Below are 14404 nucleotides of genomic sequence, written 5' to 3' on the forward strand. Positions count from 1 at the left end.
CGACCAGACCTGTATAAGTATGGGTAAGGCTAAACAAATATGGGAACTAGTTTTTTAAATATTTCAATGCCTAGTTGCTGCGTCAGCGACCAAACCTGGTACATACTGCCATTCTCTTGATTCTTCAATTGAGATCGGAAAGACTATAGCAAATAATTTAAATTCGTTGTATCGAAAACATTCAAAGGTAAATATCTCGAAAATGGTTACTCATAGCGACACTTGAAGGGTACACCTTTTTTTATGAAAAATGATAAAAAAATGAAAAAATATAACAAGCAGATATACCGAGAAGCAAAAAGTTATGATACTTTAAAGTTATGCTAAGTGCCGCAAGTGGCGCCCTCTAATAACCGCAAAATTATGATCCTCAAAATTTGTGCAACATCTGTAATTTTGTAAAGGTAATTTATGAAAAGAAAATTTCACCCTGACGCCCTGTAATTTTTTAAGTCTCAACTTGGGTTAAATCGTAATATTTTAGTCCACTGCTTACAAAACACCCTGTATGAAAAAATAGAACTGTTCAAGGATTCGGCGTTAGGTGGACTGAAAGTTTACCAGTAACGGCTGGTGCGGGCGGGCTATGCTATCTACATAATTAAAAAAATTAATCTTTAAAAAAACATGTTAAAAATGAAATGTTAAATTTGCAATATTCAGTCAATTTAACTCGACTTGCAAAATTCGTTTGCAAAACTCTGAATGCGTGGGCTCCTCGTAGCTCGCCTCTACATCTGCAAAGTGTTTACAGCGGTGGTCATGGGTACCATCGCGTCGCGCAGCAGTCAAAGACGGAGTGGGAGTAGCGCATGTTTACCACGCAGTTTCGGCTCTGTTTTGTCCGACTGTAAGTAAATAATAGCTATTCACTGCTTTTTTTTCTTAATAAACGTAATTTGTTCAGGTATGGTGTAAAATTTTGTTACTTACAAATTGTTTCTTGTGTGTTTTTTAAAAAATTGTAAAATTTTAAATTGATTGTAGCACTTGCAGTGCTATCTATTGAAAAATCAATGGTGCGAGAAATACTAAACTTTAATGAAAAAGTAATTGAAAAGTTTACTTCGGACAAAAGCAGATTGGACTGACTTTTACTATAAAAAATAATGTTGCGTACATTTTCCATAAATTTGAATAGTATGTACTTAAAATAAAACTACCCAATTATATTTGATTTTTTTTTTTTTTTTCAATAGTTGGTACCTAAATTTTCCCGCCCTTCCTGGTATGGAAGTCAAGCCCCGCCGCTGGAGGTTACTCGCTGTAAAAATTTCCTTGTTCAAATCTGGAGTTTTAAAATAGTTCCTCACGAAACTGCCAACTATAAAAATCTGTCTGATCCTTATCATAATTTCTAATTACTCGGCTTCGAGGCACGACTCGACGTCGCCATCGTCAAGAATACATTTTACATGTATCAAGAGTAACGATTGTCCTGGCCGACAAACCATAATTTCCAACGATAAAAACCTCGCGTGCCGCTACCCGACCCGTCGGAAAGAACTTCGTATGGATGGATATCAGCTCGGCTTTTATATGCATGAGTGGATTCGTTCCGGAACAAGCCGTAAACATCCAATAAAGTCAGCCAGACTGCTACCCCGGATTCGCTTCCGGAGCGCGAACTTCATACGCCGACTTGGAAGGTCCGGAACAAAGGCTCTTACGAAATTAGATTCACCCTCTCCTGATCGAACTGTTCCAGTTTGGAAGACGTAAAAAGAAATACATATAATTTAAATTATGAGTAAAACAAACAGAACTAAAAAGAAATAAAATGATAAAAGTCTAAGGAAAACAATAATGAAATAAAGATGTATTATAAGTAAAACAAATGGAAAGAGTAAAGATAAGGGAAACAAAGAGGGACCTCCCAAAATTTTGGGTGATTTTCAAAAAGCTGTAACTTGGAAGGAAATGGTCGTACAGAGAATAAAAAAAAAAAGAAAATTGAAGCTTCAAGTGGCTAGTTTTTAGATCTGCAGTATAAAATTTTTTAGCGTCAGCAGTTTTTGAGTTTTATTTATTTATTTATTTATTTATTTAAATTATTTGTCCAACAGTGAACCACCAATTACAGGACAAAGTATATAATATATTATTTAACATGTGAGCATACAGAACAAAATGTAAAGAATAAATACAACAAACATACCGATAAGATAGTGTAACAACAAATGAAAAAGAAAATAAGAAGAAAGAAAAAGAAAAGCTGCAACTACTACCTATGTTAACAATCATGAATTGTTGACACTTCTAAAAGCTGTGTACAGATGTTGCAAGCTACAGTTGAATATATCACAAGAGTTACAGATTAAGTTATAATTGCGTGACATAAAAGAAACAGGAGACTTCAATCCCACATTGGTATTATAAGCAGAAGTATAAAAAGTAAGTGGAGAGCGGCAAGCCGACCTAACTGTTAAGAAATTCAATTGACTTAGAATCTCGGGACAGTCTACTTTATTGTTTACTAGTGCATGTAAAAATTTCAAACTATGGAAGTGCTTTCTGTATTGTAACGAGTCGAGTTTGAAACGTGTTAGTAGTATTTTATAATCGCATCCACGAGCAGGATATACGCCATCGGAGCGAAATGCGAGGTATTTCAAAAACTTTTTTTGCACCGAATCAATTAAACTGGCTTGGTTAATATAAAAAACAATCCAAGCCTGAGAACAGTATTCCAGTTTGGGACGGATAAACGCGTAAAATAATGAAAACAACACAACATTATCACTGAATTCACGACCTTGTCTAATCACAAAGCCCAGCGTACTAAGTGTTGAGGACACCAGATATTGAATATGATTTGAAAAGGTAAAGTTACTATCGAAATAAATTCCCAAATCTTTTATGGTATCTGTACGCTCTAAGACGTCCGAGTTAATTTTGTAATTGACTATAATGGGCTTAAGTTTACGTGAAAAAGAAACAACTTTACACTTAGAGATATTTAAATGCAAATTATTTGAATCGCACCAAAGGACTATTTTGTCCAATTGACTCTGAAGGTGAAGACAGTCATCATCAGTTAAGATAGAGGAGAAGATTTTTAAGTCGTCGGCATAAACTAGTTTGCGACAGTCAATGTAAGTCGTAATATCATTAACAAAGATGGAAAATAGGAGGGGACCTAGATTGGAACCCTGAGGTACTCCAGAAGTAATAGAATACTGGCTAGACTTAAAACCGTTGTAAGTGACATACTGAAGACGATTTGACAAATATGAGCTAAACAGTTGTAAAAAGTTGCCACAAAGCCCGTATACTTCGAGTTTATGGAGGAGTATGCCGTGATCAATGCGATCGAAGGCCTTCGAGAAATCGGTGTATATGACGTCTACCTGCCCACGCTGATCAATAACATTACATATGAACTGTGTGAAACACATCAGATTTGTGGTAGTTGATCTTTTTTCTATAAAACCATGTTGTTCAAGAGATATGATACCCCTGAAAAGTGGAAACATACGATTATACAACGACATCTCGAAGACCTTCGCAAAATTGCATAACAAAGTAATGGGCCTATAGTTATTAATGTAAGAAGGGTCGCCGCCTTTGAGGATTGGACAAACACTTGCCACCTTCCACACGCTAGGAAAAGTTCCGGTTTTAACAAAAAAGCGTTTAGAAAATCGACTTATAAAGCTTAAAATCTAACTTTGTATTTAAATGGAATTTTGATTTATTGACAGGGGCCCTTTTTGAAAAAAAAGGCTAACTCGGCTCCAAAAGGGCATAGGAACATTGTTTTTAAATGTGTGTTTTTTAATTAATTCTAACAAATAACAACCAAGTTATGGATATTCTGTAGATCTTTTTATTGCGCATATTTCGTTTGTTAACACTTCTCTAAAATCAATAGTTTTTCCAATATAATGGAAAAACTGATTTCCGACCCAAATTGTTAAAAAAACAATGTTGTTAATGAAAAAAATTGACTCACGAGATGAGACACCTTTTCTACTGCCTCCCCTGCACATTTCAACAATAAAATAGTGGACGTCAATTCATCGATTTTTTCAGTCCATTTGCTGCTATAGCGACGCATTTAACTAAAGAAAACTTTTAGAAAATATAATCTACAGGGTGATTCCTAGATAGATGTAATGATTTTAAGGAGTGGTAATTGGGGCTATTTCCTACCTACTGCACCACTTTTAGCCTAGTCCAAAGTTGCCTGTTTTTTTTTTATTTTAAATTTTGTATTTTTTTCAATTCTACCCAACAATTGACCTATGATTATTAATTATTCATATTATAACTGTGGTATAAAACTGAAACAGGGTTATTTACCAAGAATGATGTTTGAGCCACTACAAAAAAATATTGGTTAAATCTAAAGTTTAAAAAAAGTGAAATATGACCTTTCAAAATGAAGGTAACCTACGAAAATGAAGTCAATATTAAATTTTGAAGCACATTATTTTATTGAATTAAAAAAAAAACAAGCAACTTTGGACTAGGCTAAAAGTGGTGCAATAGGTAGGAAATAGCCTCACCTATCACCCCTTAAAATAATTACATCTATCTAGGAAACACCCTATATATACATTTTTCCCTAAAAGATTATATTTACAGCAAATGGATATGAAAGAAATAAAAAATAAAATTAATTTAATAGTTATAATTAAGGTAGGTTTCCAAAGAAATAAGTATTTAATTATGCACATCAAATAAACTCAGCAAAAAAACTAAGGCAGCAGAAAAATTTTTTAGTGAGTAGTTTTGAAATTTGAATATTTTTTTGACATTTGATAAATATTCAATGTGAAATTGTAAAACAAATAACATAAACATTTTTCTTCACGTTAATCGTCATTAACTGATGTTTATGAAGCAGTAAATTTGATCTTTTAATTTTTTATGAAACTTTTACCGATTCAGGAAAGGAAAACGGTACCAACATTGGTACTTTTCACAATATTTGAAAAGTAGTCGTTAATTTTCTAGTAGAAAAAGTAATTTTTTTGCACTTTTTCAAACTAGTACCGAGTATAAAAAACTTTTCTTTATCTCAAACATACCAAAAGCGCCTTGAGGAGGATGGATTCAGGTTTCCAAAACCCACCTTCCATTCGCTATACCATCATTGGTTCATGAGATATCGATAATAAAAAAAAGGTGAGTTGAGTGCAAACTCCGATATCTCAATAAGAAAAAATCGTACAGAAAATAAAAAAACACAAATTGAAGCTGAGGAATCAAACTAAATGATCCTGGCATTGATTAAGCCAGAAAAAAATGTAAAATTTTTGCCTTGCATCATTTGTTTTGATTGCGACGAAAGTGATGCTCCAAAAAATTTTTCATCTCAAGATTTCAAAACTAGAATCTTCAAATTGTAAGATGCTTTTTTTTCTCTCGATACAACCAGTATTCACGCAGATATAACCTTTCAAAAATCACTAAAAAAATTTGGAAATTTTTCTGTTCCCCTAATTTTTCTGCCGAGTTTATTTTAATTCATTTTAGCGGTTTAATCTCTTTTTAAAAATAAGTAAATGATATCATTGGCTTTAATAAATTTTCGACGTAGTGATATGCAATTCCGAGGATATTCAATTATCAATTCCGAATCTAGCCGGCCTCTTTTCCCTAAGCATCAATTTATTTATTTCCTAACCAACCGTATATCCCAATATACGAATATATCCACAATTTCTAAAACTGGTAATTGGAGGATATATTTGACGAGGTGACGACGACTTTTTAACTCGGTAAACGGAGCGGCTTGGGTAAACAACTGCATAATGCACAATATTTTTAGAGCCAAACAAGAGCGGTGCTCCCTGATTCACGGCGTGCTTTTATAGAACCGCACGACGGGGGTGTGAAGCGCGTGGCCGGTCACGTGCAGACACACACTAAGCGCTGTTCATTTGTTTGGAATTTGTAGCGTGTAAGTTCCGCCGATACATCGGGCACGTGAACCAGGAACACGCGGTAGCAGGACAATAGATAGTACACTGGCTGGGTCGTATTTTTTTTGGTAATTACCTTTATGATATTTATCATAACATGGAATTTTGTCCCAATTGTTTCTAATGAATAGTATTTATGTTGGTGCGACTGTTAAGTAGGTATATGGCATTTGTTTATTAAAATTAAAAATCGATTTAATTTTGTGGTTTCGTTGTACATTGTCTGAAATTAATCATATCTGATACGATTTTAGTTTTATTTATTTATTTGGCCCAAATGATCAAATTTATATACAGTGTGTCCAATTAAGTCGGTTACGGAAAACTTTTTTTATTATTGGTTTCATGAGAAAAAGATGTTCTTGGTAAAAGATTATGCATGGCCTAAAACCCAAAATGAAGTAATCAGATTTCAATTTTTTGCAGTCGTATACGAGGTTTGTCGAAAAATGTAAATTTTACCCAAGAGTAAAGTAACTTTATTTTTTAGAATATCGACAATCTATGGTATGATATGCAATATTATCCATCTACCATTAAAAAACAGATTTTATTTTTACAAATTCTTCTCTGTATTAGCATTGATAATACTTTATGTCTAGAGATCAACATTAAATATAGGATGCACTGAACAAATCAATGAATTCGATACAACAAATATTTTATGATTTACAAAATTAAATTGTTAATTTCCTACTACGTTTATACCCAAACATTATTGAAGATTGTTTTTAATGCTAGATGGATAATATTGCATATCTGACGGTAGTTTTCTATTAGGATCAACTTTTCTTAATAACGATTGTAGATTGTAGAAAATAAAGGTACTTTACTCTTGATCAAAATTTACATTTTTCGACAAACCTCGTATACGACTGCAAAAAATTTAAATCTGATTTCTTAATTTTGGGTTTTAAGCCATGCAGAACCTTTTATCAAGAATAAGTTTTTTTCATAAAATCAAAAGTAAAAAAGTTTCCCATATGGTGCCTACTTGATTGGATACACTGTATACAGGGCATGCCATTTAACATTCCCGCTGCCAATATCTCCGAAAAGAAGAAATTTATTTTATTTCCGGAAACTGGGGATGTTAGGTTCCTCGAATAGCTTCAAATTGCAGTTAGAATTATTAGTTCAAATCTTTCTTTATAGATGGCGTGGCGGTGCTTCTGAAGATCGTTAGATGTTGAGTAATTTTTGTAGTATAAAGTTTTTTCCAATATTTACTTGTTTCGAGATATGTTGTTGATGTCGAGTTATTATTTTATTTCAATCACACTGTCAAAATATTCTTTTAAAATATTGTTGTAATGACTTTATTTACACCACATACTAAACAAACAATAAATTTTTTTTTGTTTTATTTATCAACCTTCAATAAATACAGGGTGTATTTAAATAACAACGGAAAAATGTATGGGGCGATTCTCTGATGAAAATTAATAGGGGTCTTTGTGGTAAAATTTTTTCAAAAAACTCTCCCCTGAAAAGTTACATCCCTCCAAAAATTAAAAAAAAGAAAGACAAAGAAACCAAACTTGGTGAACATTATCTATCAAAATTTTTTTTTTAATTTTTTCAACCCTGAAGTATTTTTGTAAGGGGTTGAAATAATCAACCCCTATGACATTTTTTCTTACAATTTTTTTTCGATAAAATTTTTTCCTTTTAAAAAATATGTCTAAAAGCCCATTCATTTACTAACTTTTTGATCTCTTCAAGTTTTTTCGAAAAGTTAAGGACATGAGAAAAAAAAAATAAATGTGTTGCAATGCATTTTTAAAAAGATGAGCCGTTTAACGCGGTTGTATTTTAAGATCCCTATTAAATTTCATCAAAGAATCGCCCCTTACATTTTTTCGGGGTTATTTAGATACACCCTGCATATAAGATATAATAATTATTTTGTTATTACTTGCTTTGTTGAAAATTTTCAACCATCACTATAAAAATTTAAGGAATAATTTGAATCACTTTCATTATATTACCTTTTTATCAAAATATCTTACTTTTTTACCGATTTACTTTATTTTCTTTTACCCGTTTGAATAACTGTCTTAATATTTTAAGCCTGTTGCTTATAATTTTACATTTTGTTATCTTTGAGAATTATTTTTATTTTCAAAAGTTTTCTGGATATCGATTACCTCATAACATAAAAAATAAGATATTAATTTTATTCTTTTATATAAAAATATCAAGCCTTTCTTTGCAAACCATAAGATCTATTCGTTTATTCAACCAATATGAAATTAAAAAAATGATTGATGAATTTTTAGACGTAACGATTCATATTCGAGAAAATGGCGAAGTCGCTGGTGCGAACCAAGTAAAAATCGTAGGAAACTTGAATATTCCAAAATTAAATACTATGTCGTAGAATAATTTTGTTTTCGTTAAAATTTATTTTAAGAACATAATTATCTACGTTTCCGTTATATCAGCGTTTAAATTTGCTGTAATATAAATTTTATTCGAAACTTGTGATTTATTAACTAAACAGCTACTGATCTATAAATACTCTATTTGTTTTTATAACATATAGCCAATGTCAAGATGCAAGAACTCGGTATATTTCGAGAAGCTTGTTTAAATTTTAGTTATACAATACCTGCACAGTAACAAAATAGGTACTAGCGTCTCTAAAATTTTCAACCAGTACAGAAGTTTGACATGTTTTCTATAAAAAGAAAACAGGAAGCTTAAAATTTGCTCTATATTATAAATATGTCTACCGTTAAATAAATATTTATCGGTATTTTCAAAATACCAGCGTGCATTTTTGTTATTCGCTTTGGTTGCACGAAAAGCAGACAGCCTTCCCGGTTATTTTGATTTTATTACATCCTTACATCCTACATCCTGGTAGCGATGTTTACAGAGCTATATTTAACATTCCCCGAACTCGTATAATTAAAAATGATCCCATCATATTGATCGCTGGTTTTGATTTGAGGCAATCCTTTGTATTTTGCGTTTTCGCATAATACTTACACAAGTTAAAACACAAATTATTTCCATACTTTAAACCAAAACTTCAAGAATCCAAGAACGAGCATGGCAAAACACGATCGCCTTACTTCTTGATTTATTTTGTAGATCATGTATTGCAAACATTTCGTTTTCAAACTGGGTTTAATTTTTATGAAAAAAATTGGGATTTCTCAGTTCTTAAATTCCGCCTACATAGTAAATGATGTACATGTGGAGATAAATCAATGAAATCATTGTAGGTATTTGTTTTCAATCCTTGAAAAAAAAAATTGTAAAGTGCTATTAACAGCTGGTCAGTATTTTATATAAATATCGTTTACGTTTTATATATCACAAGACGGGCTGTTTGTTATCATAAGAACGATGTTCATCTTAGATCGTTTTGATTTAAATATCGATGAATGGACGTGTTGACGGGCTGTTACGATTCCTTGCAATATTAATAATGTTGCTACGCACTGTTTATCACAACCACCAAATAGTTATTTTTTACCAAGGATCTAAAAAATGAGTAATTAGTAAACATTTTTTAACCCAAATAAACATATACACTGTGTTGTTACTAATTTCATATTTTCTTTATTTTTCTAAATATATTAACAACAGCACATTTTTACTGATACATGCAGTTTATCGTGATTTGAAAATTTGCACATGTAAATCTTGATAAAAATAAAATATCGCCATTATTTCAGTTTCAGCGAATCATTTCCTGCCATATGCGTAACCCGCCATATTTTATGCCTGTAATTGTTTTTGATACCGACATTTTTAATGCAGATAATAATCTCGGGCAAATTAAATTACAACAAAAACTACGTCAATGCGATAGTATTTTTTCCTTATCGCGAAGCAAATCAGTGTTTTAAAACATTGACAATGGGTTTTCATTCCATATATAATTGGGTCAGAATTTTATCTCTACAAACAAAATATTATAGCAGATATCTATGAAAAAAATTGGTACTGTGCTTAAAAGATTGACCTTCCGAACAATACAATGATATTCATTGTGTGTCTATTTTAAAAATAATTACTGTTTTATTCCACGAAAAACGCCAGTTGTTATTCAGTGCCCTAAATCCCTTGATAATAATTATTTCCTTTAGAAATAAACTCCTTTTGCGAATACAGAAAGCGAAATGTAAAGATATTACGCTTTGTGACACGCTACTGACACTTTAAGACAGCTCTTACATTTTTACGTGATATTTGATATATATTCCTGTAGCTTTTTTGGCAGCTTATCCATTGTGTGCTTTTCCTATTTTTAAATTCGGACTGAAAATATCATTCACGGTGTAACGTCAGCAAATTCATTAATTTTATTTATACTTCTTGAGTTTCGCTAGAGAAAAGTTTACCAACTCGTCAAACCTAAGCACTTACGTTGATTAACTTACTTGAATACATACGTCATGGGCGATGTTTAGATACTTCTATTTTAATAACGTAACGTAACTCTTGAGAAAAAAAAATTCAGTAGTCAGTGCAATCACTGGTCTTAGCAAATTGTCTATTAGCACAGAGCAATTTATGTTGGTAAATAATTAACTTGGTACCAAAAACAGTTGGAACGATAGCCAGTATTCGCGTTTGTAAGGCAATAATGGCAATTGTAAGGTTTGTTAATTGAAGCACTACAAGGTGTTAAATTTGGAATTGAAAAATAATAATATTAATTCACAGCAGAATTTAATTTATAAAATTTTTTTACCCTAGTTAAATTTTAAAAAACTTTACGGTTTTCAAGAAAAACCGTATTAACTGAAACAAGATTTCAACAGTGTTTATTAGAAAATAATCGAAAAGTCAGTCAAAAATCTCTTTTTTCGATACTTCCTTTGAATGTTAATATTGTTTAATTTGCCTACGATGTTCCCCAACCTTTAATATACAGGATAATTCACAACTTATCCAAAAAATTTGGAAATAGATGCGGCATGAGAAATGGAGTCAATATCGTAAAAAAAATCTTGTAAAATCCTCATAGTTTCCGAGAAAAAAATTATTGAAGTTGCAGTACTTTCAACCATTACATAGCTGGACAACTGTAGTCTCTAGCATCATTCGTAATACGCATAGAGAGCCACGTGGCCTCAGCGACTCCGAATACTGAAATCCGATTTTACAGTCGTAGTTGCCATAGTGTTTACAATAGTTTTTTAGTAGTTAGTGTCAAAAATGTCTTGGGTGTATAGTAACTCGAAGTTGATGGATATCATTTTAATTTAATTATTGGTGAAGGAAGAAAACATAGGTGTTATAAAATTATATTTATTCCTTTCCTTGCGAAGTTTTTGTCCTTTTTTATCACTACCGCCGTGACGGTCGCATTGTGCCAGGTCAGGTTTTACAGTGGACCAGTTTCCAGTATCGTGCAGAAGTGTATTTTTAAATTATTGCCGTTTTTCATTATTTTCTTTAAAAATTGTATTTGTATCTAACATCAGAAAATGTTTTTTTGTTCCAAGACCATCTATTAGTAAGATACCTTTCCGGCCAAATAGCCCTCTGAAAAAATGGTTTGCCATTAGCTACAGGAGAAATTGTTGAAAAAAAAATCAAATTTTTTGCGAATTAATCAATTATGATACTTTCTCAATGTGAATTAAAAAAATATAATATTTTTTTTTGACATTGGCTTAATAAAAACGTGCTTAAGTAGAATTAATTCTTAAATTAATTAATTAATCTGAGAATATGTAGGAGAAAGTGAAGATATCCTTGAAAAAAAAATGTATTTAAAAGTTTTAAAATGCATTACTTAACTGTTAGACACTTTCATTTAATTCTATTTGTAGGTACGGCGAGTTCTTGGCCAAAAATATGTGAGATTTATTTTGAACTAAATATACAAATCTACGTAAAACCCAGTAGTAGTATTTAAAATTCGTACTAAACACGTCGAATATAGATGTATGACTTACTAAGGATATTTGTTTTATGTAAAACGCATACCTAGTTGCCGCACAAATAGAAATCTTAAAAAATGCAAACAAACGAAAACATACATTTTTGTAGTCATATAAATAAGCAATAAAGCGTTTCGAATCTTTTTTTCCTTCTATTGACAGTAAATTTTTTTATATATTCTAAATCAGTCGTAAAAACTGTATTGAATGTAATCCACTTTGCATAGCATCTTCATAAAAAATGTGTAGAATTTTTTATCTCCTGAAGAATGTAAATTTTGACCCTCAAATGCGGTTTTCAAATAAATCATCACATAACTATTATTACCAAGGATAGCACATCAAAGAAAGCTGTGAGGGTCACCTTCATATACAACAAATGTTTCTAAACATTACAGATAACTATTTAGAGTGTACAGTAATAGCACAGGGATGTAATTGAAAACACTTACACTTTTGACATCTGCACGTTCGCCAGAAAAGCTTATTAAATAAGTTCTATATACAGGGCGTTTTTTTGAAATAAATAATGTGAATTATATAATATATTGATAAATAAAAAAACAAAAGCTTTAAAATTTCAACGTAATAAGATCTATTTTCTACATAAAAGACATTGTGATCCTCAGACATACACCTACATTATTTTTTACATTCCTAATATTGTACCAGTGTATATTTTATGAAGGAACAGTACAGCATAAAAAGGTTCTATTAATGTAATACTATTTCAATAAATAATTTGTAGTAAAATTTTGTTCCCATAAGAAACCATTTATAAAACCAAACAACAATTTTGATGTATTTACAAGAAAGATATATACAGAAATAATTATTGACAATTTATCTATTCACACTTACACACATAAGATAACATCTTTTAACATCAGTTATATTGACAGATTTAAACATTCCGATTTCAAATTACTTTTTTAATAGCAAACTAATGTTATAAAACAAATTCTGCCTACACACGTTTTCCATACGATATGGTAGATAAATCAATTAATAAGAAAGAAAATAAACTGATTAGGAATGAAATTTTTTTAGTATTACATATACTGGACCAGTCTCTCACAGATTGTTTAAAATTTTTTAATAGATATGTACATTTAAAATGTCTACATTCAGACTATAGTTTTTCTCATTTTCTCTACAGCGACATTCCCAACTGCATTTAATTTATTAAAAATAACTTTGTTAAGTGTTATTGAAGTAAATACAATTAGACTGATATAATCTACAAACAAAGTTACTGTTATTTTAATTAGATCTTTTGTAACTGTCATTTAAATTATTATCGCTATCAGCACGGTTTTTGTACATACCCACAAATTTTATCTCATAAGAATTACTTGAAAATTATATTAGTTATTTAATATCAAACTGTTATAATTTTTTAAAAGAACTTTCTGTGTTAATTTTGCCCAATTGACATCTTCGACAGTACAATTAAGCAACATCCTGTATAACTGGGTAAAAATTGTTAAATAGTATGTTATTTGTGGAAAACTGGACGATCTTAAGTCTAGCAACGCTTCAAGAAACATCAAAATAACTTGTAACTGTCCATCTGTCACCGACAGTGTCAGATATTGACAACTGTCATTCGATTGTCCAGTTGTAGAGCAGTTACAATTTTAGCTCAAGGAACTACACTCATTTTGAGCGTTCCATAGCAACAAGCTTCGGAAAACGTCACTTTTCCAATAACAAACGGACGCCTAAAGCTTTCTCGCTGAATGAATTAAAAATACATGTTTGAACAAAATCAAGTAGGCATTTCTTGGCAGCGGGACTCCTGGTAGGCTTATGTTCGGATAAATTGTACATATTTGGCGGGCTACCGTAAAAAGTCGGAACGATTTTTGGCGACGATTTGGTGGATATCTTTTTATAATATTGTCCGTGACGTTATAGAATAATATAAAATGTGACGGCATCGAGTGGGCGGGCAAAACGTACTGCATATTTGCCGTCCAGGATCTGTTTTTCATCATTTCGATTCCTGGCGATCGAAAATAATTTTCCGATAAAGATTTCGTTTGAATAACGTCCGCACTGAGGTTCAATTATTTATAAATTGCAAAGCAAATCGCATGCACCAGAAAAATGTATAAATATAACTTTCTGTCTCGGATGACCCAAATGCTACTCCGTGGTGGGCCAATAAATATGTTTTAGTGTGATTTTACTTCGCTTTATTATTGGAGCGAGGCGCTTTCGCGAATTTCATTGCTATTAAATTGTTAAAGGAAAGGCCAGTCGTAAGCAGTCTTAACATTCTTGTAAATTTATTAGAAACAATTTTGTGAGATAAATGCATTGAATTTGATGTTTTGCGATGAGCAAGTGAAGTTCTTCCAAAACTTTGTTAATTAATTAAATTCTTCTGAAGACTATGTTTCTCGAAACATCGTGAAGTCTACACCGATGACGTGGCAACCAACTTGTAAATTGTTCAACCGAGAACAATACAGGTTTTGTTCCATTATATACTTATAACCAGAAAACTTAGAAATTGATTCTAATCAAATTCAATCAACCATCTCAAAAGAC

This window comes from Anoplophora glabripennis, unplaced genomic scaffold (genome assembly GCF_000390285.2).
Source record: "Anoplophora glabripennis isolate ALB-LARVAE unplaced genomic scaffold, Agla_2.0 scaffold321, whole genome shotgun sequence".
NCBI classification, from domain to species: domain Eukaryota; kingdom Metazoa; phylum Arthropoda; class Insecta; order Coleoptera; family Cerambycidae; genus Anoplophora; species Anoplophora glabripennis.